This window comes from Scylla paramamosain, chromosome 21, assembly GCF_035594125.1.
Source record: "Scylla paramamosain isolate STU-SP2022 chromosome 21, ASM3559412v1, whole genome shotgun sequence".
NCBI classification, from domain to species: Eukaryota; Metazoa; Arthropoda; class Malacostraca; order Decapoda; family Portunidae; genus Scylla; species Scylla paramamosain.
In genome coordinates, this window is record NC_087171.1 from 4,495,767 (window position 1) to 4,521,939 (window position 26,173).

At 42.3% G+C, this 26,173-nt stretch overlaps 1 long non-coding RNA gene across 1 annotated transcript in view; it reads left to right on the forward strand.

Annotated features, from left to right (window-relative positions):
• The window catches only part of LOC135110888 (uncharacterized), a 46,481-nt gene extending 20,509 nt beyond the window's left edge, over positions 1 to 25,972 (forward strand). Inside the window, exons 2-3 of the long non-coding RNA XR_010273484.1 lie at positions 1,354 to 1,408; positions 22,862 to 25,972. This is a non-coding gene — a long non-coding RNA (uncharacterized LOC135110888). The remainder of the gene's footprint in view (positions 1 to 1,353; positions 1,409 to 22,861) is intronic.
• The last annotated feature ends 201 nt before the right edge of the window (positions 25,973 to 26,173 follow it).

Here is a 26,173-nt window from a genome sequence, read left to right on the forward strand (position 1 = left end):
GTTTTGTGTTCATTACCTTCTCCCTTATATTCTTCCATTATGTTGTCCCCCTCAGCCTCATCTGTGCATGCCTCTGATTGCTCTCCTCCGTGGCAGGTTGGTGAGCTGGTGCGGAAGAGCGGGTTAGTTCAGTTAACGGGTGGTAGGGTAGGTTGTAACATAGCCGTAGGGAAGATCTAGGCCGTAGGGGAAATCTGATTTCAAATTGAATTACTTTCCCGCAACAACAAGGTCATGATGGAACTAGCTAAGGATACGAGGTGTGCTATCTCTCCCACTCGATCTTAGAAGGTGTAGGTATCGTGGATGTCGTGGGGCGTGGGCTGGAAGGAGACCCCGGGGAAATGAGTGGTGGTGTAGGCGTAGTGGCAGGGAAACTACTGTATAGGGATGTGTTGAAATGTATGAGATGCAGCTTCAAGAAATAGGATTTATTGTTGTTGTTGCTGTTGTTTCTCTTATTATTATCATTATTATTATTATTATTATTATTATTATTATTATTATTTGTAGTAGTAGTAGTAGTAGTAGTAGCAGCAGTAGTAATAGTAGTTATATAATTATTATATGGTTAAAGAATTCGGTCCGTCCATTCCCCGTCAGAGGTTTAACCAAACTATTCAGATATGTGATTTTTTTTTTTTTTTAACGCTTTTGTATCGAGGGAATATTCTGTTGTCTTGCGCCTCAGGTTTCCCACAAGATGATAAAAATTCGTCAACAATAAGTCCGCCCTTTACGAATATAATATCAAAATCCGTATTCACATTGTGCCCATGACGCCATCTTACCATGCCGTCATCAGATTCCCTCGCCTCTCATAGTTTAGCAGGCTGCCTTTCCATTGAACCAACACGTCTCGTACCCAGTTATAATTTCTCGATGTTATCAAAGTAGTATTGGTGTATGTAGGTCTATGAGCACCACAACACACAAGAGAGGATAAAATAGTGTTGGTCTCTCTCAGCTCTAAAAATCCAAATAAAGGTCAAGTCATTTAATATATTTTTTTTACTCCCTTGTCATTCCTTCCATGTTAATTTATTTTCCCAACTTCAAACTTTCGTAAGCTTGAGTTTGAGTGAGTGTATTTTGCCCGATCTTATTGTTTGAGTAATATAATTGATTAATGAATCGCCTGAGCTGGGTAGCTGATGTCATACAGCTGTCACAGAGCCACTGCCTTACTCCTCTCATCTTATCAGGCCAACCACAAATTCCACACACAAGGTTTGGTGTTCTTTCACTGTCATACAACGTTGCCTCTTAACGTTATCCACTTGATGACTGTGATTCTGTCAAGTTGAAATGTCCCCATGATTATTGTGACTAAATAATCTCTCTCTCCTGCAGGTACGTGCCCGGCATTCCCGAGTCTCAGCATGTGGAGGAAGGGGCGCGTCACCAGGTAATCCAGGGAAGGAAGGAGGGAGGGAGAAGGGTAGAAGAAAAAAAAGTGTAGATTATTCAAGTATTAAATGTTAAAAGTGTATTTATTGCATCATCATCTCGGAATAATTAAATGTCTGTATATTTTCTTGTACTTGATGAGAAGTGACTCGACAAAACCATCTAATCAACTCCTCTCCTTTAACTGACTGTTTTCAGCCTGTCTTCGCAGAAGTGTTGCATCTCTTGCTATCCTCTACCGCTACTTTTACGCTAACTACTCTTCTCATCTTAATAACTGCATGTCTTCTCTCCTCCAGTGGTCTCGCTGCACAAGACCTACTTTTTTTGTTTTTTTTATCCATATTCTATCCAACTCCCTAATGCAAGAGTAAATCTTTATTCTCAGTATTTCATCGCTTTCATTGGTAAACTCTGGAACTCCCTGCCTGCTTCTGTAAATCCGTCTTCCGATAACCTGAATTACTTCAAGAGGAAGGTTTCAACACACTCCAGTTTTGTGTAATCCTCTTGGCTCTTTCCTTTTAGGGTCTAGCATCTCAGTGGGTCTTTCCTTTATAAGTTTTTGTTGCCCGAGGCCAGTGCCCCTGTTACATAAGAAATGACCCTCCATCATTCCTAACAAAACATGATCCAGTAGAAGTTGCTTGGAGGATTCTCGGTGACTCTAAGCGGGTGTGAGGTCTGGCCCCGGTTGGTTATTGGTAGCACCCAAAGGATCCTTCATGCAACCATCATGTTCCTTAACGTCTGTGTCGGTGGAGTGTTATACAGAGAGAGAGAGAGAGAGAGAGAGAGAGAGAGAGAGAGAGAGAGAGAGAGAGAGAGAGAGAGAGAGAGAGAGAGAGAGAGAGAGAGAGAGAGGAAGTGAGAGGTAAAGGGGGAGATGAATATGGAGTTTATATGCAGAAACTGATGAGTTAAGTGTGACTGAAAAATGATAAATGGACTAGTAAAGTGAATGACAGTGACAAATATCACAGCATCGAAAGTAAATATATTTTAAGGTTTCATAATAGCAGTTAACGATATTAGTAGTTAATGAAAATATTTTGCAGGCTGATGTCCGCAAAGATTTTTCTCTTAAAGAACTTGAGGAAATTAAAATAAAAAGGAAAAAAGGATTACTGTCCGGTTCAAAAATATAAAAATAAAAAGTTCTCTTATTTGTAGATGAAACACTGAAGTGGGACACATAACGGAAATTAACAACACTCCATTACAGTTATCTGGTAACAGTGCTCGAAACATTCTGAATAACACGCAAAGTTTTCTATTGCATGATGGTGCTGCAGCGGTGAGTGTTTTTCACATAGACAGACAAACAACACACACACACACACACACACACACACACACACACACACACACACACACACACACACACACACACACACACACACACACACACACACACACACACACACACACACACACACACACACACACACACACGTTAGATGGTTCTTGCTGCCCCAAAATAAATGTGAACAAACTTTTTTTTTTTTCAGTAACTAGAACCGGAACATGTTCTTTAAGCTGTAAAGCACACGAAGTTTGTAATTCATGAAATGCTGGGGAACATTTGCAACACGGAGACGATATGAGGAAAGTAATGTAAAGAGAAAGAGCGGTGTTTTAGAAAAAAAAAAAAGTTTGATGTATAGAAGAAAAATAAAGCTCTCTTGTGAAGTAGGTGGTCATCAGTAATGGGAAGAAATGGTGAAGTATCAGTGTAAAGCCAGTGGTCCAGGACTGTAGTGAGGAGATGCCAAGAGCCACAAATAAGCAGATGCAGAGAAATAGATGGATATAATTTGTAGACTTGAGCGTAAAGCAATTGCAAGTTTATTAGAATGTTGAACATTCTAATTCACACCAAAACGCCAAAGCATGCCCCCGTTAAATATAAAAATGATTATACTGGAGAATATGAACATCCTTTTAACAGTATTATTGTTCATGAAAGTACAAAGACAGTAATTGCTACAGTGGAATAGTAGCCTGTTTAATACTTGTCATGCCTTGCTTAATGTTTTTCTTTTTTCCTTTTTTTTTTTACAGGGATCCTTATGCGTATTGTTTTCATGACAGTATGACCACTACAAATGTCAATAGAATAAGAATATCATGAAACTAAAGGGTTTTTTTCTTCTTCTTTTAAGGAAAGAAACAAGTTCCTCTATAACTGCAAGTTGTAGATGATGAGATAAAAGGGATATAATTCTTAAGTAGTGCACCTATTTCTCCATTTATTATTGGTGTTCTTTGATATGGGTCGACCTGCCCCTTAACAGTCTGGAATTTGTTCCCTTTACCAATTTCATTCCTAAGAAATGGAGATAGACCAAAACTGTATAAGATAAATTATATAATAGATGATCTTGAATGTGGAAAGTAGTAGATCAGTCATAGTGAGAGATTCCTGCTCATTGACAAAATTCTAAAAAGAAAAAAAAGTGTTCAGTGTGTCCCACACCCTGCTGCTTTAGTCAGCGTAGTGATATTAAGGAAGAATATACATTTAGAGTTTAGTATTCGCAGAGTTTTCGTAGAGTTAAAGCAAAGAGAATATGATTAACTGATCTGCATTTATCGTTTTCCATGAACACGTTTAATTGTCTCAGCTTTTTGCGATGTTTGACGTTAAACGGAAATGTTCAAGTCATTGATTAGTTCTTCATATGCAGTATTGCAGCTTGCATTGTCACGTAAAGCGTCAGTCTTACTCCCAAGTGATTAGTTTCGTAATTAGAAACTTATAAGTATGTAAGTATATTTAAAAATTAGGGAATCTTGTGTGTGTGTGTGTGTTATGTAGGAGGGACACTGGCCAAGGGCAGCAAAAAAAAAAAAAAAAAAAAAAAAAAAAAAATATATATATATATATATATATATATATATATATATATATATATATATATATATATATATATATATATATATATATATATATATATATATATATATATATATATATATATATATATAATACCTCCTGAGATGCCAGTCCCATAAAAGGGTCCAAAGCGGTAGTCAAAAATTGAAGGATAAGTGTCTTGAAACCTCCCTCTTGAAGGAATTCAAGTCATAGGAAGGTGGAAAAACAGAAGCAGGCATGGAGTTCCAGAGTTTACCAGAGAAAGGGATGAATGAATGAGAATACTGGTTAACTCTTGCATTAGAGAGGTTGACAGAATAGGGGTGAAGGAAAAGAAAGTTTTGTGCAGCGAGGCCGCGGGAGGAGGGGAGGCATGCAGTTAGTAAGATCAGAAGAGCAGTTAGCACGAAAATAGCGGTAGAAGACAGCTAGAGATGCAATATTGCGACGATGAGAGAGAGGCTGAAGACAGTCAGTTAGAGGAGAGGAGTTGATGAGACGAAAAGCTTTTGATTCCACCCTGTCTAGAAGAGCAGTATGAGTGGAACCCCCCCAGACATGTGAAGCATACTCCAAACGTGGACGGTTAAGGCCCTTGTACAGAGTTAGCATCTGGAGGGGTGAGAAAAACTGGCGGAGACGTCTCAGAACACCTAACTTCATAGAAGCTGTTTTAGCAAGAGATGAGATGTGAAGTTTCCAGTTCAGATTATAAGTAAAGGACAGACCGAGGATGTTCAGTGTAGAAGAGGGGGACAATTAAGTGTCATTGAAGAAGAGGGGATAGATGTCTGAAAGGTTGTGTCGAGTTGATAGATGGAGGAATTGAGTTTTTGAGGCATTGAACTATACTAAGTTTGCTCTGCCCCAATCAGAAATTTTAGAAAGATCAGAAGAAAGGCGTTCTGTGGCTTCCTGTGTGAAATGGCTGTGTGAAAGGCTGGCCTGTGTGAAATGTTTACTTCCTGAAGGGTTGGTTGTCTATGAAAAGACGTGGAAAAGTGCAGGGTGGTATCATCAGCGTAGGAGTGGATCGGACAAGAAGTTTGGTTTAGGTCATTTATGAATAATAAGAAGAGAGTGGGAGACAGGACAGAACCCTGAGGAACACCACTGTTAATAGATTTAGGAGAAGAACAGTAACCGTCTATCACAGCAGCAATAGAATGGTCAGGAAGGAAACTTGAGATGAAGTTACAAAGAGAAGGATAGAAGCTGTAGGAGGGTAGTTTGGAAATCAGAGCTTTGTGCCACACTCTATCAAAAGCTTTTGATATGTCCAAGGCAACAGCAAAAGTTTCACCAAATTCTCTTAAAGAGAATGACCAAGACTCAGTAAGGAAAGCCAGAAGATCACCAGTAGAGCGGCCTTGACGGAACCCATACTAGCGATCAGATAGAAGGTTGTGAAGTGATAGATGTTCCTGTTGAGGATAAATTAAAAAACTTTAAATAGGCAGGAAATTAAAGCAATAGGACGGTAGTTTGATTTGAACAGTCTCCCTTTTTAGGAACAGGCTGAATGTAGCAAACTTCCAACAAGAAGGAAAGGTAGATGTTGACAGACAGAGCTGAAAGAGTTTGACTAGGCAAGGTGCAAACACACAGTTTCGGAGAACAATAGGAGGGACCCCATCAGGTCCATAAGCCTTCTGAGGATTTAGGCCAGCGAGGGCATGGAAAACATCATTACGAAGCATTTTAATAGGTAGCATGAAGTAGTCAGAGGGTGAAGGAGAGGGAGGAACAAGCCCAGAATCATCGAAGGTAGAGTTTTTAGCAAAGGTTTGAGCGAAGAGTTCAGCTTTAGAAATATATGTGATAGCAGTGGTGCCATCTGGTTGAAATAAAGGAGGGAAAGAAGAAGAAGCAAAGTTATTGGAGATATTTTTGTCTAGATGCCAGAAGTCACGAGGAGAGTTAGATCTTGAAAGATTTTGACACTTCCTGTTAATGAAGAAGTTTCTGGCTAGTTGGAGAACAGACTTGGCATGGTTCCATGCAGAAATATAAAGTGCATGAGATTCTGGTGATGGAAGGCTTAAGTACGTTTTGTGGGCCACCTCTCTATCATGTATAGCACGAGAACAAGCTGTGTTAAACCAAGGTTTGGAAGGTTTAGGTCGAGAAAAGAGTGAGGAATGTACGCCTCCATGCCAGACACTGTTACCTCTGTTATGCGCTCAGCACACAAAGACGGGTCTCTGACACGGAAGCAGTAGTCATTCCAAGGAAAATCACCAAAATATCTCCAAGTCCCCCCAACTAGCAGAGGCAAAACGCCAGAGGCACCTTCGCTTAGGGGGATCCTGAGAAGGGATTGGAGCGATAGGACAAGATACAGATATGAGATTGTGATCGGAGGAGTCCAATGGAGAAGAGAGGGTGACAGCATAAGCAGAAAGATTAGAGGTCAGGAAAAGGTCAAGAATGTTGGGCGTATCTCCAAGACGGTCAGGAATACGAGTAGGGTGCTGCACCAATTGCTCTAGGTCAAGGAGGATAGCAAAGTTGAAGGCTAGTTCACCAGGATGGTCAGTAAAGGGAGAGGAAAGCCAAAGCTGGTGGTGAACATTGAGGTCTCCAAGAATGGAGATCACTGCAAAAGGGAAGAGAGTCAGAATGTGCTCCACTTTGGAAGTTAAGTAGTCAAAGAATTTCTTATAGTCAGAGGAGTTAGGTGAGAGATATACAGCACAGATAAATTTAGTTTGAGAGTGACTATAAAGTCGTAGCCAGATGGTGGAAAACTCGGAAGATTCAAGAGCGTGGGCAGGAGAGCAGGTTAAATCATTGCACACATAATCGCAACATCCAGCTTTGGATTGGAAATGAGGATAGAGAAAGTAGGAGGGAACATAAAAAGGGCTACTGTGCAGACTCCCTCTGGGAGCGGAGCATTGCCTTCACCCACAATCTAAGAAATTATATATATATATATATATATATATATATATATATATATATATATATATATATATATATATATATATATATATATATATATATATATATATATATATATAGTAGCTAGCTTGTTTTGCAGAGAAACTCCGAAATTTTCTTCAACTTTATTCTTTTGTCGTTTGCTATGTTTCATCTCTTCCTGCAGGCATCCTCAGGCTAAAAACAATAAAACACTAAGTAAAAATTTTATAAAATTCACATGCAATGGCAATACATGCAAGCTAAAACATGCCATTGCATGTGAATTTTATACAATTTTAACTTAGTGTTTTATTGCTTTTAGCCTGAGGATGCTGCAGAAAGAGGCGAAACATAGGATTTAGGAGAAGAACAGTGACAGTCTCTCACAGCAGCAATAGAACAGTCAGAAAGGAAACTTGAGATGGAGTTACAAAGAGAAGGATAGAAGCCATAGGAGGGTAGTTTGGAAAATCAGAGCTTTGTGCCAGACTCTATCAAAAGCTTTTGATGTCCAAGGCAACAGCAAAAGTTTCACCAAAATCTCTAAAAGAGGATGACCAAGACTCAGTATGGAAAGCCAGAAGATCACCAGTAGAGCGGCCTTGACGGAACCCATACTGGCGATCAGATAGAAGGTTGTGAAGTGATAGATGTTTAAGAATCTTCTTGTTGAGGATAGATTCAAAAACTTTAGATAGGCAGGAAATTAAAGCAATAGGACGGTAGTTTAAGGGATTAGAACGGTCACCCTTCTTAGTAACTGGCTGAATGTAGGCAAACTTCCAGCAAGAAGGAAAGGTAGATGTTGACAGACAGAGCTGAAAGAGTTTGACTAGGCAAGGTGCAAACACAGAGGCACAAATTCAGAGAACAATAGGAGGGACCCCATCAGGTCCATAAGCCTTACGAGGGTTTAGGCCAGCGAGGGCATGGAAAACATCATTACGAAGAATTTTAATAGGTAGCATGAAGTAGTCAGAGGGTGGAGGAGAGGGAGGAACAAGCCCAGAATCGTCCAAGGTAGAGTTTTTAGCAAAGGTTTGAGCGAAGAGTTCAGCTTTAGAAACAGATGTGATAACAATGGTGCCATCTGGTTGAAATAAAGGAGGGAAAGAAGAAGAAGCAAAGTTGTTGAGATATTTTTGTCTAGATGCCAGAAGTCACGAGGGGAGTTAGATCTTGAAAGATTTTGACACTTTCTGTTAATGAAGGAGTTTTTGGCTAGTTGGAGAACAGACTTGGCATGGTTCCATGCAGAAATATAAAGTGCATGAGATTCTGGTGATGGAAGGCTTAAGTACGTTTTGTGGGCCACCTCTCTATCATGTATAGCACGAGAACAAGCTGTGTTAAACCAAGGTTTGGAAGGTTTAGGTCGAGAAAAAGAGTGAGGAGTATACACCTCCACTCCAGACACTATCACCTTTGTTATGTGCTCAGCACACAAAGACGGGTCTCTGACACGGAAGCAGTAGTCATTCCAAGGAAAATAACCAAAATACCTCAAGTCCCCCCAACTAGTAGAGGCAAAACGCCAGAGGCGCCTTCGCTCAGGGGGATCCTGAGGAGGGATTGGAGCGATAGGACAAGATACAGACATGAAATTGTGATCGGAGGAGTCCAATGGAGAAGAAAGGGTGACAGCATAAGCAGAAAGATTAGAGGTCTGGAAAAGATCAAGAATGTTGGGCGTATCTCCAAGACGGTCAGGAATACAAGTAGGGTGTTGCACCAATTGCTCTAGGTCGTGGAGGATAGTAATGTTGAAGGCTAGTTCACCAGGATGGTCAGTGAAGGGAGAGGAAAGACAAAGCTGGTGGTGAACATTGAAGTCTCCAAGAATGGAGATCTCTGCAAAAGGGAAGAGAGTCAGAATGTGCTCCACTTTGGAAGTTAAGTAGTCAAAGAATTTTTTATAGTCAGAGGAGTTAGGTGAGAGGTATACAGCACAGATAAATTTAGTTTGAGAGTGAGTCTGTAGTCGTAATCAGATGGTGGAAAACACGGAAGATTCAAGAGCGTGGGCACGAGAGGAGGTTAAGTCATTGCGCACATAAACGCAACATCCAGCTTTGGATCGAAAATGAGGATAGATAAAGTAGGAGGGAACAGAAAAGAGGCTACTGTCAGTTGCCTCAGACACCTGGTTTTCAGTGAGGAAAAGAAGAGGAGGTTTAGAAGAGGAGAGGTGGTGTTCTACAGATTGAAAATTAGATCTTAGACCGCGAATGTTGCACAAGTTAATGAAGAAAAAGTTGAGGGGGGTGTCAGGACACTTAGGGTCGTCCACAGAAGGGCAGTCCGACCTGGGGACATTTATGGTCCCCTCCTCAGATTGGACTCCGAGGCTGGTATAGGAGTCGCCATGATAATTTTGAAATTTTTGAGTGAAGGGTGTGTGTGTCATTAGGTGCTTGTAGTTTTGTGTGGAGGAAGAGAGTTGTCTTTAGAGGGCAGGCTGTGACTGCCCCCTTGTGTTGTGAGACACAAAGGGAAACGGAGTAATTATCGTTTCGGCAGGTGCCTACTGCCTCCTCCTATTGCCTACTAAACTATTTGCTGAGTAACCAGTAAACAACAACTGTACCTAGAGTAAAATCCATAAAAAGATTGTAAAGAGGATAAAAAAAAATAAAATAGAGGAAAATAGTGAATGAGGATGTTAATAAGACGCTATTCCACATATTCGGCAGTCCCTCAACCCACGTGTTTGATGCGATCTTGTCTGTCTGCTGATGGAGACCTCTCATCAGGAATCCAATTTTTTCATGAGAGTTCTGGGACATTTATACATTAAACTGTCTTCGTTTGCGTATATGGCTTTCTTTTTGTGTCTCTTATTGTGTGTTCAACCATATATGTATGTATGTATGTGTGTATGCATGTTTGTGTATATGCGTATATCTATCTATGTTTTGTACCTTTATATATAAACAGAAAGGTGGAAGGCATATGATAAATATGCAAGCAAATAGAAGACAAATAAGAACTCATAGAGAAAGAAGATAAATGCATATACGAACATCTAGTAGACAAATAAATAAATAGACGGATGGACATACAAAGACAACAAATAGCACACTTAGACATCCAGAGACAGACAACACACACATTCAAATAGACAGATACATACATATACGAACAGGTTTAATGCACCATACTACACTCATTATCATATCTATTCCTCCCTTCACAAAACTTAGAGACAACAGACAAATACGAGAAAGATACACACATATATACTGACAGACAGATACATATACGAACAGGTAGGTAAATGCACTTTATTACTCTCACGATCTGATCTACCTCTCCTCACAAACTGCATTCGCCCTACACATGAGTTTTTCATCTCCGCTGTGTTCACCTTACTGATGCAGGAGTTAACCTTTGCCTTCAGTAACTCATCCCTGTCACAAGAATACTACACAGCGCTGCCTTACTTTGTGCATTTCTACTGTCCACGGTGCACAGTACTGAGAGTATCCTGCACACCGGTAATGCCGTGTCTTGGACTCTTGCTTGCTTCCCTCGACCACTGCGTTAATGTATAAGTTACATGAGAGAGAGAGAGAGAGAGAGAGAGAGAGAGAGAGAGAGAGAGAGAGAGAGAGAGAGAGAGAGAGAGAGAGAGAGAGAGAGAGAGATTCATAATTCTGCCTTTCCTTTCTACATTTAATATCTGACATTTCATCAGCATCATTCCACTCTCTTATCCCAAACTTTTCTGCATATCATTTTTTTGCTTTTATTTTATGTTATTGTCACCATAATGCACATTCCATCATGTTAATGAATGCGACACACCTTGAATAATACTATTTCGTTCGAGCAAGAGTAAATGTTTTTGTTTTTGTTTGACACTTACATGAAGTCTAGCGTCGTGCTGAATATTTTATATCCAGCATCATTTTTTTTTTTTTTTCTTCACCTAACATCCTGACTCACAATTGCTATTGTCTTCTGACACGAGGAAGTTGAACAAGCTTTCATTTCTGACGCACCTCACTCTGCCCAACAGTATTTCATTTGATGGATTTTTTAAGCTTTGTCACTTTTTTTTTTTTCCTTCTTGTAAGGTTTTGATGTACTGTCAGGGTGCTAAACTTTAGGTGTTGGCTTTTATCTTGTCCAAACGTTAAGTCATTGACAGTGTTGACATGAAAAGAACCCATCCAAAACTCCCACCAACCACCCTCCCCCCCAAAAAAAAAGCCCAAGTGGGTTTTTCTAACATTTTACATATATGAATTTAGTTCTATAACATATTGATAAATAAGGTATATGCATGTTCATATACATAAAAAAAAAAATGTAAAAGTATTCAAGCCTGACCCTGTTTATTTCCTGTACAGTACAAGTTAACACGGGCTTTGTCCAACCAGACCAATCTCTATCAGCAAGACCTAAGCAAGTGTCTGTTCTTCATTAACAGAAAGTGTCAAAATCTCTCAAGATCTAACTATCCTCGTGACTTCGTGACTTCTGGCATCTAGCTGAAAAACATCTATAATAACTTTGTTTCTTCATCTTCCCCTCTTTTTTTTTTTTTCAACTTTATGCCACCATTGCCATCTCATCTATTTCTAAAACTAAACTGTTCACTCAAACCTTTGCTAAAAACTCTATTCTGGATGATTTAGGGCTTGTTCTTCACTCCTTTACCCTTTTTTTCTACTTCATGCTACCCTTTGAGATCCTTTTTCCAGTGATGTTTTCCATGCCCTCGCTTGCCTGATCCCTCGGAAGGCTTATGGGCCTGATGGGGTCTCTCCTATTGTTCTCTGAAACTGTGCATCCGTGCTTGCACTTTATCTAGTCAAACTCTTCCAACTCTGTCTATCAACATCTACCTTTCCTTCTTGCTGGAAGTTTACCTAAATTCAGCCCATTCCTGAAAAAAGGTGACCATTCTAATCCCTCAAACTATCGTCCTATTGCTTTACTTTCCTACCTCTTTAAAGTTTTGAATCTATCCTCAACAGGAAGATTGTTAAACATTTATCACTTCACAACCTTCCATCTTATCGCTAGTATAGGTTCCGTCGAGGACGCTCTATTGGTGATCCGGCTTTCCTTAGTGAGTCTTGGTCACCCTCTCCTAGGGATTTTGGTGAGACTTTTGCTACAGGCTTACGCATTTCTAAAACTTTTAATATAGTCTGGCACAAAGCTTTCATTCCCAAGCTACCCTCCTTCGGCTTCTGTAACTTCATCTCAAGTGTCCTTTCTGACCATTCTGTTGCTGCTGTGGTAGACGGTCACTGTTCTTCTAAATCTATTAATAGTGGTGTTCCTTAGGGTTCTGTCCTGCTACTCACTGTCTTCCTATTATTCACTAATGATCTTCTAAGCCAAACTTCTTGTCCTATCCACTCCTACGCTGGTGATACCACCCTGCACTTTTCCACGCTTTTTCGTAGACGTCTAACCCTTCAGAAAGTAAACAGTTTTCGCAGGAAAGCTGCAGAACGCCTGACTTCTGATCTCAAAAATTTCAGATTGGGGCAGAGTAAACTTGGTATTGTTCAGTGCCTCAAAAACTCAATTCCTCCATCTATTAACTCGACATAACCTCCCAAATAACTATCCCCTTTTCTTCAATGACACTGAACTGTTCCCCTCTTCTACACTGAACATCCTCTGTCTTTCCTTTACTTATAATCTAAACTGGAAACTTCACATCTTATCTCTAGCTAAAACAGCGTCTGTGAAGGTAGTCGTTCTGAATCGTCTCCGCCAGTCTCTCTCACCTCTACTCCACCTCCACCCTCCACCCCAGCTACTAAGTCTGTACATGGTTCTTATCTGTGTATGTATGGAGTAAGCTTCACATGTATGGGGGGATTCCACTCATACAGCTCTTTTAGACAGGTTGGAATCAAAAGCTTCTTGTCTTATTAACTCTTCTCCTCTAAATGACTGTCTTCAGCCTCTCTCTCATCGCCGCAAGGTTGCATCTCTCGCTATCCTCTACCACTATTTTCATGCTAACTGCTCTTCTGAGCGCGCTAACTGCATGCCTCCTCTTCTCCCGCGGCCTCGCTGCACTAGACTTTCTTCTTTCTCTCACACTTATTCTGTCCACCTCTCTAATGCAAGAGTTAACCAGTATTCACAGTCATTTATCCCTTTCGCAGATAAACTCTGGAACTTCCCTCCTGCTTTTGTATTTCCACCTTCTTATAACTTGAACTCTTTCAAGAGGAAGGTGTCAACACACTTATTCTTTTATTTTAGACGACCGCCTTTGACTATGTTCGGGGACCAGCACCACAGCGGGACTTTTTTTTTTTTTTTTTTTTACGAGTTTATTTTTGTTGTTGATTTGGTTGGTCTTCAGACCTTTTGTCTCATTTTAGATTGCTTTTTAATTCCTTATTCTAACTGATTTACATATAAATATGAGGAATAACCAAAAAGTAAATAAACCCCCCCAAAAAACAATAACCCCCAAAAAATCGTAAAACCCCAAAAACCCAGTATTTTTTTTATACGGGTTTTTTTTTTTTTTTTCCCAACTCCGGTCATTGAGGCAGTGAACACTCAATTCCAGCGCCACTGTTAGACGAATACTTGGGACTAGCCACATCCGGCTAAACACATTTCATTCGTTACATCGTACCTCGTCTGTTCATCGTACAATAATAACTATTAACAGATATACGGGGAGAACATAACAGTGCCTAACACGCTGCGCCTCACCACAACAGGCGAGGCGCTGGACGTGGCTGTGATGACGCTGATGCAACTTGAATCATCATTCCCACTGTTGTTGCTTTGTATAGGCGCATTTCATACAGTTTTCATCATAGATTTCTGCTACTATCACTCGAGACGAAGAAAGGAATGGCTGAGGGCTGCCTCCACCTCCCGCCCACACAGGAGGATCGCTGCACCGTCACCTCGCCGCAATCCCTTCTCCCGTCACTGCACACGCCATCACGCGCGTTGCACTCGGGTACACTCACAACACGTCTTCCAGCTTCCGTGAGGAGTGTGTGAAGAATGTCGTCTCTGGTGGTATCGAATATTGTACATTGTGTAGAGGCGGCTGCCTAGCAGTGAAAGGACTTCGTGGGTTCTGGCACTGTTATTGCACCACTCCAGGGAGGTGGCGGCAGTAATGGTTAGCGCAAAGAAGTAGTCACCACTGAGTGCTCAGTTCAGGTCTGCTGAAAGGCGGTCATTGTTCCATCTGCGATCGTCAAGTGGCCGCAGATTTCACACGTGCTGCCATCAACCCTTCTTTCGATTACAAGTGTATCAGGAAACACGAGGGGGCGGCACAGGCGTCACTTCAAGTCCTCTCTGGGCCGCCACGGACCATGGCTGGTCATCAGAGTTACCTAGAAGTGTCCTCAACGGCTGATCGTATCTCCTCGGCATTACCCTCTTGCCTAACAAACTTTTGTACTGCCTCAGTGTTGGAACTTTAGGACTCTAGGTCAAGACTCAGGGAAGAAACCTGGAGCGTGGCAAGTAAAGTCGTGGCCATGACACGTGTCCACCTAACCTTGGGGTGATAATGAGAAATGAGGGAGAGAGAGAGAGAGAGAGAGAGAGAGAGAGAGAGAGAGAGAGAGAGAGAGAGAGAGAGAGAGAGAGAGAGAGAGAGAGAGAGAGAGAGAGGAGTGCGTGTGTGTGTGTGTGTGTGTGTGTGTGTGTGTGTGTGTGTTCAGCACGAAGTCGCCGGGACTGAAGCATTACAAGGGAAGTGCCGCCACAGACGTTGCACTTCCTAATCTGTACAGCGGCACGGCACGCACGAACCTCGTTATATAAATGCATAAATGGAAGATCATTAAGAGATTCCTGTTGTAGCTCATGCCTTTTTGGATGTGGATCATATTTTAACATGTTACTTTTATTTTTTTAATGTGAATTATATACATTTGTATATACATTTGTATATACATTTGTTATAGTTGTCAATGCATGTGGGGTTGCAATGTGTAGCTTTTTAGAGTTCTAGTAAGCTAAAAAAAATAAGAAAATGCTTTAGAGTTGGGGAGCAAATTTTTCATTTGTATATTGAGTTCCCGATTACTGTATAACAAGCAATATAAATGTTGTGACTGACAATGATGAAGAGAATGAATGCTATGTGACATCATGTTCCCCTCACGATATATTTATGTCCTGGAAGGTAATACATTTACCACTGCTCCTCTGACGATAATCACGTGTCTTTTAACAACAGAACCCGTACCAGGAACAACATGCATTCAATATGACGAGTAACATTAGCGCAAGGTTAACTTCCCTCATTACCGTGCACCTTCCCTCGCTTTTATTTGGGACCGTGGTAACCTGCAGTGTTTATTAGCTATGGAAACAAAATTATATTGCAGAGATTTATCGAAAATTGTTTGATGGATATGATAATGTTATATACAGTTATGTTAGTATAAATTTTGTTCACCTCGATGCACGCGCCGCACACACCTAGACACACACACACACACACACACACACACACACACACACACACACACACACACACACACACACACACACACACACACACACACACACACACACCTTCCCTATCTCAACTATCTCGACAGCTTTTCTTCCATAATTTTTCGCCCTTATCCTTATTCTCCTCCTCTTCTTCATTTTTGTTTTTCCTTGTACTCCAATATATCCTTCTCCTTCTCCTCCGCCTCCGCCTCCTCCTCCTCCTCCTCCTCCTCCTCCTCCTCCTCCTCCTCCTCCTCCTCCTCCTCCTCCTCCTCCTTTCCGTTTTTATTCTCCTAATGTTGTTTATCTAGTTTTTGTAATAGCGTTTTTGTCCATTTTCAGTTTTGTCAAAGTATCTTTTTTCTCTAGAACTGAACCTGGTGCGTCTTTGTTTTTGTCTGTGTCTTCGCCTTTGTGTGTGTGTGTGTGTGTGTGTGTGTGTGTGTGTGTGTGTGTGTGTGTGTGTGTGTGTGTGTGTGTGTGTGTGTGTGTGCATTTACATAGTTGTATTTACCTTGTTGTATACTGGTTCTGAGGTACACTTACGCGATCTCGTCTCCGTATCTGTATTTATCCAGTGTGTGTGTGTGTGTGTGTGTGTGTGTGTGTGTGTGTGTGTGTGTGTAAATCAACAAAAGCTGCAAACACATTAGTACGTAAAGTTCCTTGATATTTTCTTCATTTCTTCTGCTGGTCTTTGGGTGAAACTTGAAGGCTATGCTATCTGAGGAAGGAATATTAAGCATGTTCCCTTCTTTTGTATCTTCAGAGCCACTCTTACATAAAAAAAGCACACACATACACACAGAAAGAATATTCAGCACTAGACATTTAGATACCAGCCAGGATCTTTGTGACATTTTATAATCAGAAGTAAAAGAGATATGAGTGTAGCAAAGACAAAACAGAATCTAGAACACAAAAGAAGAACAATATTAGTAGAAGCTGTCTTTTAATCACTTATGGAGCCTTCTTTGTGGATAAATTACACTTGAATTACACGACGAGAGGCGCAGGTTGATGAGAGTGAGACTTCGTGAGACAGCACTAGAGGTTTTGATGTCAGGCCACTGCACTGCATGAGGTTCCTTCTTCTGGAGTTGATTAGGAATGATTGCTTACCGCCCCTCTCTCTCTCTCTCTCTCTCTCTCTCTCTCTCTCTCTCTCTCTCTCTCTCTCTCTCTCTCTCTCTCTCTCTCTCTCTCTCTCTCTCATTTCCTGGATAAATTAAGCATCTTTTACGTGATTTATTAGAGACCAGCAAGCGGGCAAATAAGAGAGAGAGAGAGAGAGAGAGAGAGAGAGAGAGAGAGAGAGAGAGAGAGAGAAGAGAAGAGGAGAGGAGAGGAGAGGAGAGAGTACGAGTGTTTAGGTTAATTGCCTCATTCATTTTGTCTTAATTAGGAACTGAAGACCGCCACCTCGCTCTCTCTCTCTCTCTCTCTCTCTCTCTCTCTCTCTCTCTCTCTCTCTCTCTCTCTCTCTCTCTCTCTCTCTCTCTCTCTCAAACCATTATAATAAGTGTATAGTTTTTCTTTTCTAATTTCACGTGATCCTCCTCACAATTGACAAGTGTGGCCGCGATACACCGAAGCTAAACAGAACTCTGCAATATTGTGTTGTTTTCACTTCACCCACAATAAAAACTGCCTACAATGTTTCCACACTGCACGAGAAGAGCGAGGAGCATAATGAGTATAATGACAGAGGCCGTGGAAGACAGAAAACGCAATAAACAGGCGAGATAAGAAAACGTGACGGGGATAACTGTAATAGTCATTAGTAAACAGAAGAACGGAGGGTGTTGGTGGAGGGGCTTGTTCTGCTGTAAACAAGTGGAGGGTGTTAGGTGGTAATGCTTTATGCTAACCTTATCCTTTAATAATGATTCCTTCCGTCATCGGTTTGGGCACTCAAGATGATTTTTCTTCGAACTTTTGTTTCCTTATATCTGCCACCCCCCTCCCCCTTTCTCTTACATTAAAACCTATCTAGACATTTAACTTAAAATGATACGAAGCGACAGTGTGCCTCAATAAGGGCTGTGCATGCCAGGGATAACAGATAGCACGGTATGTCCTTTCGAGGCCGTTTCATTACACGGGTCTACACTAACTGTTGGCAGAACAGATAGGATACTTCAGATACAGAAGTGTACTATTCATAAATGTTTAATCTGTATTTCAGAAATAGCTTGTGAGAAAACACATCAATGTTGCCTGCTGTTGGTTTTGGTAGTGGTGGTGGTGGTGGCGGTGGTGTAGGAACGCTGGTAGTGATGGTAATAGTAGGGAATGGTGGCGCCTCAGTTCCTGCTGCTCTGAATGCTGGACTCTGCCACCTCTTGTTGCATCTTTGTCCTGAGCGTCTTCTTGATTCTTGGAAGGATTGTCGTTGAGATGGAGCGGCCGCTCTGTCAGTCAATGATAAACGTGACGACCGGGACAGCCCAGGTATGAGTACATTGCACGATGACGTCTTAATTTTAAAAACTTTGTTCATCGATCACTGAACAGTTACTACATGAAAAATTATTTAGTGAACGCTACTCTAATTATGGCACAGCTGACCATCAAGCCCAGGGCCACACCGTCCCGTCACTAAGCAGCCTCACCTCGGGCACCCCTAGGGACTGGTGTCTACATATGTAGGAACTCCAAACACGGATTGACCTTCATTCGTTCTCAAAATGACGTTGCATCAATTATCGATCACTTTTCTACCTCTGAGATATTTATGAACGTCTTTTTGACCTTCGTTTATGAGAGCTGGTAGGTAGTTTGAGAGAAAGATTGAACATATTTTATCTCTACTAATATTATGAGCATCAAGAGATTTATAAAGTTTAGGGCTTTTTCTTGCGTGACTTCTGATCCAACGACGATATAATTAATTTCTTCATATAATACATCCTCTCGCATCGCCTCCTGCAGACAAGCCAGGTCTGTAAGATTGTAAATTTTCTCATTATTACTGCTAATTTTTTACTAGTATATTCTTTATGGTTGTTTGTTTGACCTTTATTTCACGCGTGCTAGCGGCATGACATTTATCCACCTCTTTAATTCCCTATACTATTCCTAGATCCTTGGGTTGCTTCATTGATCGTTAGTGGTCGCTGTTGATCGGTTTACTGATCCCTGAGTCCCATGATCGTGAAGTGGGCTGCTCCAGGGTGAGGAGGACACCTGCTGATATTTGTCGCACAAAGGTTGTCTGAAGCCCAGGCACTTCGTGTGTATCTGAAATATAGACAATGGTTCCGCTTTGTTTTTGGGAATCATGAAGCTCGAGTATTTTTCAACTTCTTGCCCAGAAGAGATAGAAGAGCAAAATCATTAGTCAGGTATTCCGTAGGTCTCATCCATATGGCTAAGTGCATTCTCTTGGACGAATCGTTGTAACACCTCATTGGTACTCTCAACGGCGAGGGAGATTACTTCAGTAACCTTTTAAAAAATTCACTCAATGGAGAAAGCTAAGAGCATGTTGGGTTTTGTTGGCAGCCCGTTCACCACTGTCAGCCTCTGCAAGTAAGAACAAACAGGGATGTGAGAAGAGGGAATGTAATATTGCGTATACGTAGAATGATTTCACAGCCATTCCATATACAACATTTCTTTTTTTCTGAATATTGTTGGATGGTAACACAAGCAATAGGAAGCAAAAGCCATAATTTAGCATGAGTTGCATTTTCTGTTGGTATTATGACACATGAAAAAAAAACTCGTAATATTTATTTTTTATTGTGCCCCAGTACGAAAAGCATTATGAATTCTACCGCCAAGAGGGATTTTTTTTTTATTTATTTATTTTTAATCGCCTTGGTTCATGTCCCGTCCTGTCTCTTTCCCTCCCGTGCGTAGCGATTCCGGCGCCGACTAGTGTGTACAGGCACACGTTCAGTGTCGTGACGCCTTGATGGAGCATTAATACACCGGAAACCAGTGGAGTTCAGTATACAGAGGCCACACCGACAACTGAATAAACGTGTGTATTGGATATTGGTGCGTATGTGTGTGTGTGTGTGTGTGTGTGTGTGTGTGTGTGTGTCTCAACATCAGTCCTGAATTAAATAAAGCAAATTAGTGGTTATATCTGAAATGATGACGATATTAGAGAAAAGGGCTTCCTCTCAATGTGCTGCCGACATACGCACTAATGACAAAAGATAAACGTTAAACCTGATTTATTACACTGACTGTTTATCAGATACAAGCGTCATCTGTATCCTTTCTCTTTGAATTTGTTACAGGATTACTTAGTTCATTCACATTCATTTTCAGTATTCAATTGCGTTTAAGTGTTTGCGTTTAAAACGCAAACACTTATGAAACCTCCGAGACAAGAAAAAAATTCGACTAGCATGTCTTAGTTTTGCATATGGCTACAATTTTTGCTTTGATAATGCTGCTGGTGGATAAAGAAAAAAAAGATACTTTTCGCATAGTATGCTAAGCCAAGAACATCATTTCGTTTCAAGTCCTTTGTGAATGTAAAGGAAACACCAAACATAACAGACTTTACTACTATTTACGTTTCATCTACCATTGTGTCTGGAAGGAGAGTTTTTTTTTTCTACTTTTTCTTATAGTTAGAATCAGATTAGAGTAATTATTAACGTGATATTTAAACACGGTGGTCTTGCATCAAAGACGTCTATGTGAGAACTGATTTCAGAGAAAGTCATCACTGAGCAACGGCACCGGGAGCTTCAAACAGTCTCGCGTTCTGCTTAATGAGTTTATAGGTCATGGAGACGCGTCCCTGTGTTAGGAAGATAGGAAGATCCTGCAGCGTGGAGACATTATCCTTGATGAACTGATGGAGAGACTTGCATCGTTTGGGTATAACTTTGCTTAAGGACAAAAGCATGGCTGAATCTGCTGATAAATTAATTTGCAAATAAGTCAAAACCGTGGGAGTTTCTGTGGGATGTCTTTGATTTAATGTGAAAAACAAAACTTTGCACCTTCCACAACTGTCGGCTCAAGATGAAAACTCATGAAAGCTTTTTCTGGAGAAGCAGTCAGCCTCCGCTTGTGTGTGGCGCATGGAGCTGCCACAGTCCTTCCACACACATGCCAGTGCATCGTCACCTAAGTCTTATACTCTTCCACTTGTCGGAAGTTTCAAATTACTCAGATGTGAAGAAATCTGCAAGTCAGAATCACTTAGCCACTGCAGGAGATTCTACTGAATCATCAGGTGAGACAGCTGGCAGCGGCACCAGCAAAGCACGAACTTCTAAGAGGTGTCTGAATTGGCTTTACCATTCATTCATTACCAACCAGGCGGTGGAGTGACTGAGTGTTCACAGTGAAGACTTTGTACCAGACTGTCGTGGTCTGATTTATATACTTCCTAAAAGAATGCTTGCTACGTACGTATATGCAGTCAGTGAAATATGATGTTTGTTCTGCCTCCTTCCCCGCCTGACTTCTGCCAGTCACCTCTTAAGCATCCTTCTGGTTGTGCCCCAAGACGTGGCCACGAGCACAACACACGGCCAACCCATGCATGTCACGTGGCCATAGGTGTGCCATGCAAGTTAAGCCTGTATGTACACACACACACACACACACACACACACACACACACACACACACACACACACACACACACAAACAAACATAGTAATTATTTTTAAGAATTTATTTTCTCTACGGTAGTTATTGAAATATGCAATGACAAATTAAGCAAATATGAAAGTTAAACACGAGCTTGCTTACACACACACACACACACACACACACACACACACACACACACACACACACACACACACACACACACACACACACACACACACACACACACACACACACACACACACAAGCCAGTAATTTATAGGGATTTATTTTTCTGATAATAAAGTTAATAATAAATAAACAAGTGTTCCTTCGTCCGTGTATGTGCCGGGCCGCGTGAGGGCGAGCGTAACATGTGGCGGCGGAATGGTACCATTAATAATAACACCAGTATATGTTATCCTACGTAATGCCATCGTAACAAATTATTACGTCATATTGTAGCACATCGTCATCTGCTGCATATTTCGGCTACATTTCATGCGAATGTCATTTTACAACTGTTCATGGAAGGTAGAGGTCGACAGCGCCAGCACAGCCACACAGCGTCTTCTTTGTCCCTTGGAAGTCACGACGTATTGCGGGGAAGGCTGCGTTGTACTTGCATAGGGAAGGAGTAGGCCTTTGATTCTCATACCTTCGTCTTTACCTGTTTGCATTTTTCCAAGATTGAGTCGAGGTTTTGTTAAGGAATTCAAGCACTTATATTTCACGGGTTTGAATCTTGGTCACGGTTCGAGGTTAGGAAGGGCATGCATTCGGCGTAACGGTTCCCAAATGACACAACCTAAGTCTTGCGTTAGGAGCCACCGTCCCAGCCGAAATAAGACTAGGGAAACCGGACGTAAAAGCGAAATTTCAGGGTTTAAAAAGTGAGAGATATGCATTTGTGTTTGTATTGCCTCTACGAGTTAGTTTTATTTTTTCTTTTATCAACTTATGTTTGGATACTTGTGTTTTATTCATTCCACATGCGTGTATGTATGGATGTATTTAGGTATGTAGGTAACTAGTTAGTAAAGTATATGTATGCATGTATCGTCTCTCTCTCTCTCTCTCTCTCTCTCTCTCTCTCTCTCTCTCTCTCTCTCTCTCTCTCTCTCTCTCTCTCTCTCTCTCTCTCGGTGGGATTGCTTAGATAATATGATAATAACTGATAATATGCAAAAGTCAGTTATTAATCGTATCATTAGTGGCGGCGTCTTCGTCCCCTCTTGTGATGACGCTTGGGTGTAGAGCTTACCGAGGAGTGGCTGCAATGGGAGGGGAAGGCGAAGGTTACAATTAGCATGCACACAAGACTCTGTAGATGCATGATATGACTTCAGTAGCGAAAGGGAGACGTGAAAATGAAGTACAACTGAAAAAAAAAAAAAAAACAGGTAATAGAACTAGGTGAACAAGTTAATATCTATCAGACACACACACACACACACACACACACACACACACACACACACACACACACACACACACACACACACACACACACACACACACACACACACACACACACACACACACACAGCATTTAATCACGAATCAAACCATATTCCTAATCCTTTCCTCTTTTCTCCTCTACAGGACTCAAGGTCACGGGAAGCGATTAGAGCGCTCTGGAAGAGGAGGACAAGATCGGCCGCAGTAGCGTGAGGGAATGCTTGCCTCCCTCCCGTCCCGCCCTCACTGCCACTGTCACCACCAACCCCGCCGCCGTCGCCGCCGTCGCTACTGATGCTGCACGCCCTGCATCACCTACCAGCTCAAGGCACCTCCATCACCACCAGTATAAACACACCTACTGTCGCCTCGTCCCCACTGTGACATTTCTGCCCTCCTGCTGCTCCTAGCCCACCTCCTCCTCGGTTTTCGATACTTTAAACAAGACAAGGAAGACAGCAACAGCAACAGCAACAAAAGCTGGCTGTGTTCATAAATTCCTGGAAGGTGCGAGCAGGCCGGAGCAACAAGACTGGGGAAGCAGCCGACGCCTCGCCACGCTGTGAAAGGGAGACGTTCGCGTGCTGTGCTGAGCTGAGCCGAGTAGAGGCATCGAGTGTGCTGTGCTGGCGTGTGTGTGGTCGCTGAGAGAGAGAGGAAAGCAAGCAAGGTAGCAGTGTTTGTGGTTGGCTGACTGGTTGGCCGGCTGACTTCACACACACACACACACACACACACACACACACACACACACACACACACACACACACACTTATCTCAGTCTCTCCCCTCTCCCTACTCTCACTCCGTATCTATATCTCGTTTCTGTTTCGCTGCCACGATACACAGGCACACCCTCGCCGAGACCTGACAAGCTCATACAACACAAGACAGCTACACCATTGTTGTCTTCGCGTCGCTACAACTGTCGTCTCTGTAGGTGTTGTCGTCGTTGCTGCTGCTGTTGCTGTTCATGGTGGAGACAGGACCATAGCTGTGCCTGGTCGCTTGTGTCTGTTTGTCTCCGTGTCATATTTTTCCCTATCCCGTTTCTTTGAGATCAGGAGTAAGGCCGGCAGGTACTGAATCCTTCCTTTTCCTTCTCGTCCTTCACTCAACGCATCTCAGAGTACGTATACGCATCCCTCCACCTAAATCCCAACGCCTCCTCCCCTCAGCCCGTCCAGGACCATTCCACCACTCGTCCCTCTGCCTGTCCCTCCCTCTCCCTCCCGGCAGTCTCCAAGGCGATGGTGATGCCTGTGGTGAGTGCGTGTGCCTGCGTGCGCCTGTCATGGTGACCAATGCCTTGAGTCGCCTCGCCACTTTATGCTGTGTCATTTAGCCTCGCCGCTGCGCCTTTCTTCTCTTTTTTCTTCTCCTGTTTCTGATTTACATCCTTCTATTTCTACTACAGGTGTTTCTCATCCTCGTACTCTTGTCACTTCTGCTACTATTGCTACTGCTAGAAATTCATAGCAGCTCGCAACGCCGCAGTATTGCCCTCGCTTTTTTCTTCTTCCCTCCTCGTCTCCAGAAGTCAGAGATTGGTCTCAGAGTCGCCTAAAGCTGCACTATATAGATCAGTCTTGCCTTGAGGGGTTTTGGTTTCGCCTGCGTTAATTGATGTAATTATTATTGTTGGAAGCCTCAGAGTTGGCATACTGTACTGTCATTATTAGCACCCTTCTCTGGCCATCAGCTTTGTTATAACTCAGCCATTTCAGCGTTAGCACTTGTATTTACTCCTTCACTTTATTGTTGTTGTTCTTGTTGTCACTGTTGTTGTTGCTGGTGCCGGGCTGTCAATTTTGTTTTTCTTGTATGTGAGGCGGTATAGTTCTCCTTATTATCATTAGTGTTGCTTTTCTTTCTTAGCATTATTAGATTGAAAGGTCTGCGTTTGGCTGTGATATCGAGACCAAACTGTGCTTGAGTGAAGGTGTGCTGTGTGTGTGTGCGTGTGCGTGGTGGTGAGGAAGTACTGAAGTTCAGGCCACTCTCCCATGCCCCGGTCCATCCTTCCCTCCTTCTGGCGTCCCCAACCCCGGCCTGGCCTCCACCACCACCTGCTGTAGACATATCACGGAAGGTACACGGAGATACACCTGCACGAGACAGAAAGTAATAACACAGGGTCAGGGGGAGCAGAGAGAGAGAGAGAGAGAGAGAGAGAGAGAGAGAGAGAGAGAGAGAGAGAGAGAGTGGATGTTTGTTGCTATCAGCTGGTCTCACTGGTGAAGGGTCGTTTCTATCACTTGACACACACACACATACGTTCTCAAGTATACACACTCACATATATACACACAAATACGTATCAGCTACCACCGATCAAGCGAGACTATAGTAGCAGAAAAAAAAAATATATATATATATATATAATAGAGAAATAGGAGTAATTATAAGGATAACTATACGCTGAGAAGAAAAAAATCAGTATTACAACAGACTTGCGTCGTATGTTAAAGGAAGCGACGCAGCGCCTTATATGCCAAACTTGTGTATAAAAGATAAATAAAAGTCCCCCAGGAGAAACAGAAAACGGGTGAAAAAAGAATCGAGAAACATGTGCCTGTGATAAAAGTGGAGAGAAAAAAAGAAAGAAAAGAGAGACAAAAGAGAAAGTGAATATCTACCAAGAAAGAAAGAAAGCAAAAAGGAACGGGAGTGTGGCGGATACAGTATTGCTATCCCACTGACTGCCCATCGCCGCCCCCACACCCTCACCCTCACACCACGCTTCCCGCGATTCATGCGCATCAAGAGCGTTATTTTCTTCCCCGCGCCTCGCCCCACACCACGACTGGCGGCTGGACAGGGCGGAGCAGTAACTATCGTGTGGTTGAGAACAGTTCACTCACCGCAGGAAACTCAATACAAGTCAATAAAACTCGTCACAGGTTGACTTAGTGCTTTGATTCTCGTTGTTGTTGTGCTGTTGTTCTTATTGTTGTTGGAAAGAGTGTCTGCATGTGAAGACGACTCGCGTGCAGCCGTCGCCAGCCAGTAGCAGCACCAACAACAGCCGCAGCAGGTAGAGAAAGGAGTCATTAGTCAGTGCCTCCGCCGCGCGCAAGGTCACGTGTGTTTGAGGAAGGATTTGCTCGAGTCATCATTTATCACTCGACTTGGAGGGGGTCGAGGGTGCGGGCCGGAGCGCGGGTCACGTCGGAGGCAGGAGAAGGAGGAGGAGGAAGAGGAGGACGAGAGGGAGGAGAGACGTGAGGCAAGTGAAGAGAAGGAAGAGGAAAAGGAGAAAAGAAGTTGTGTCCGCTTAGAGAAACGACACAGGCGAGGAGAGACTAAACTAAAAAGAGACAGTTACAAAAAAATTTAAGCGAAAACGAGAGGGAAGAGTGACCCTCCTGCAACACACTGCGGCTGCCTCCCCTGGAGCGGCGAGCCACGACAGAAGCCTAGAACAGGAGCCGCGTGTGGAGTGTACAGAGCCAC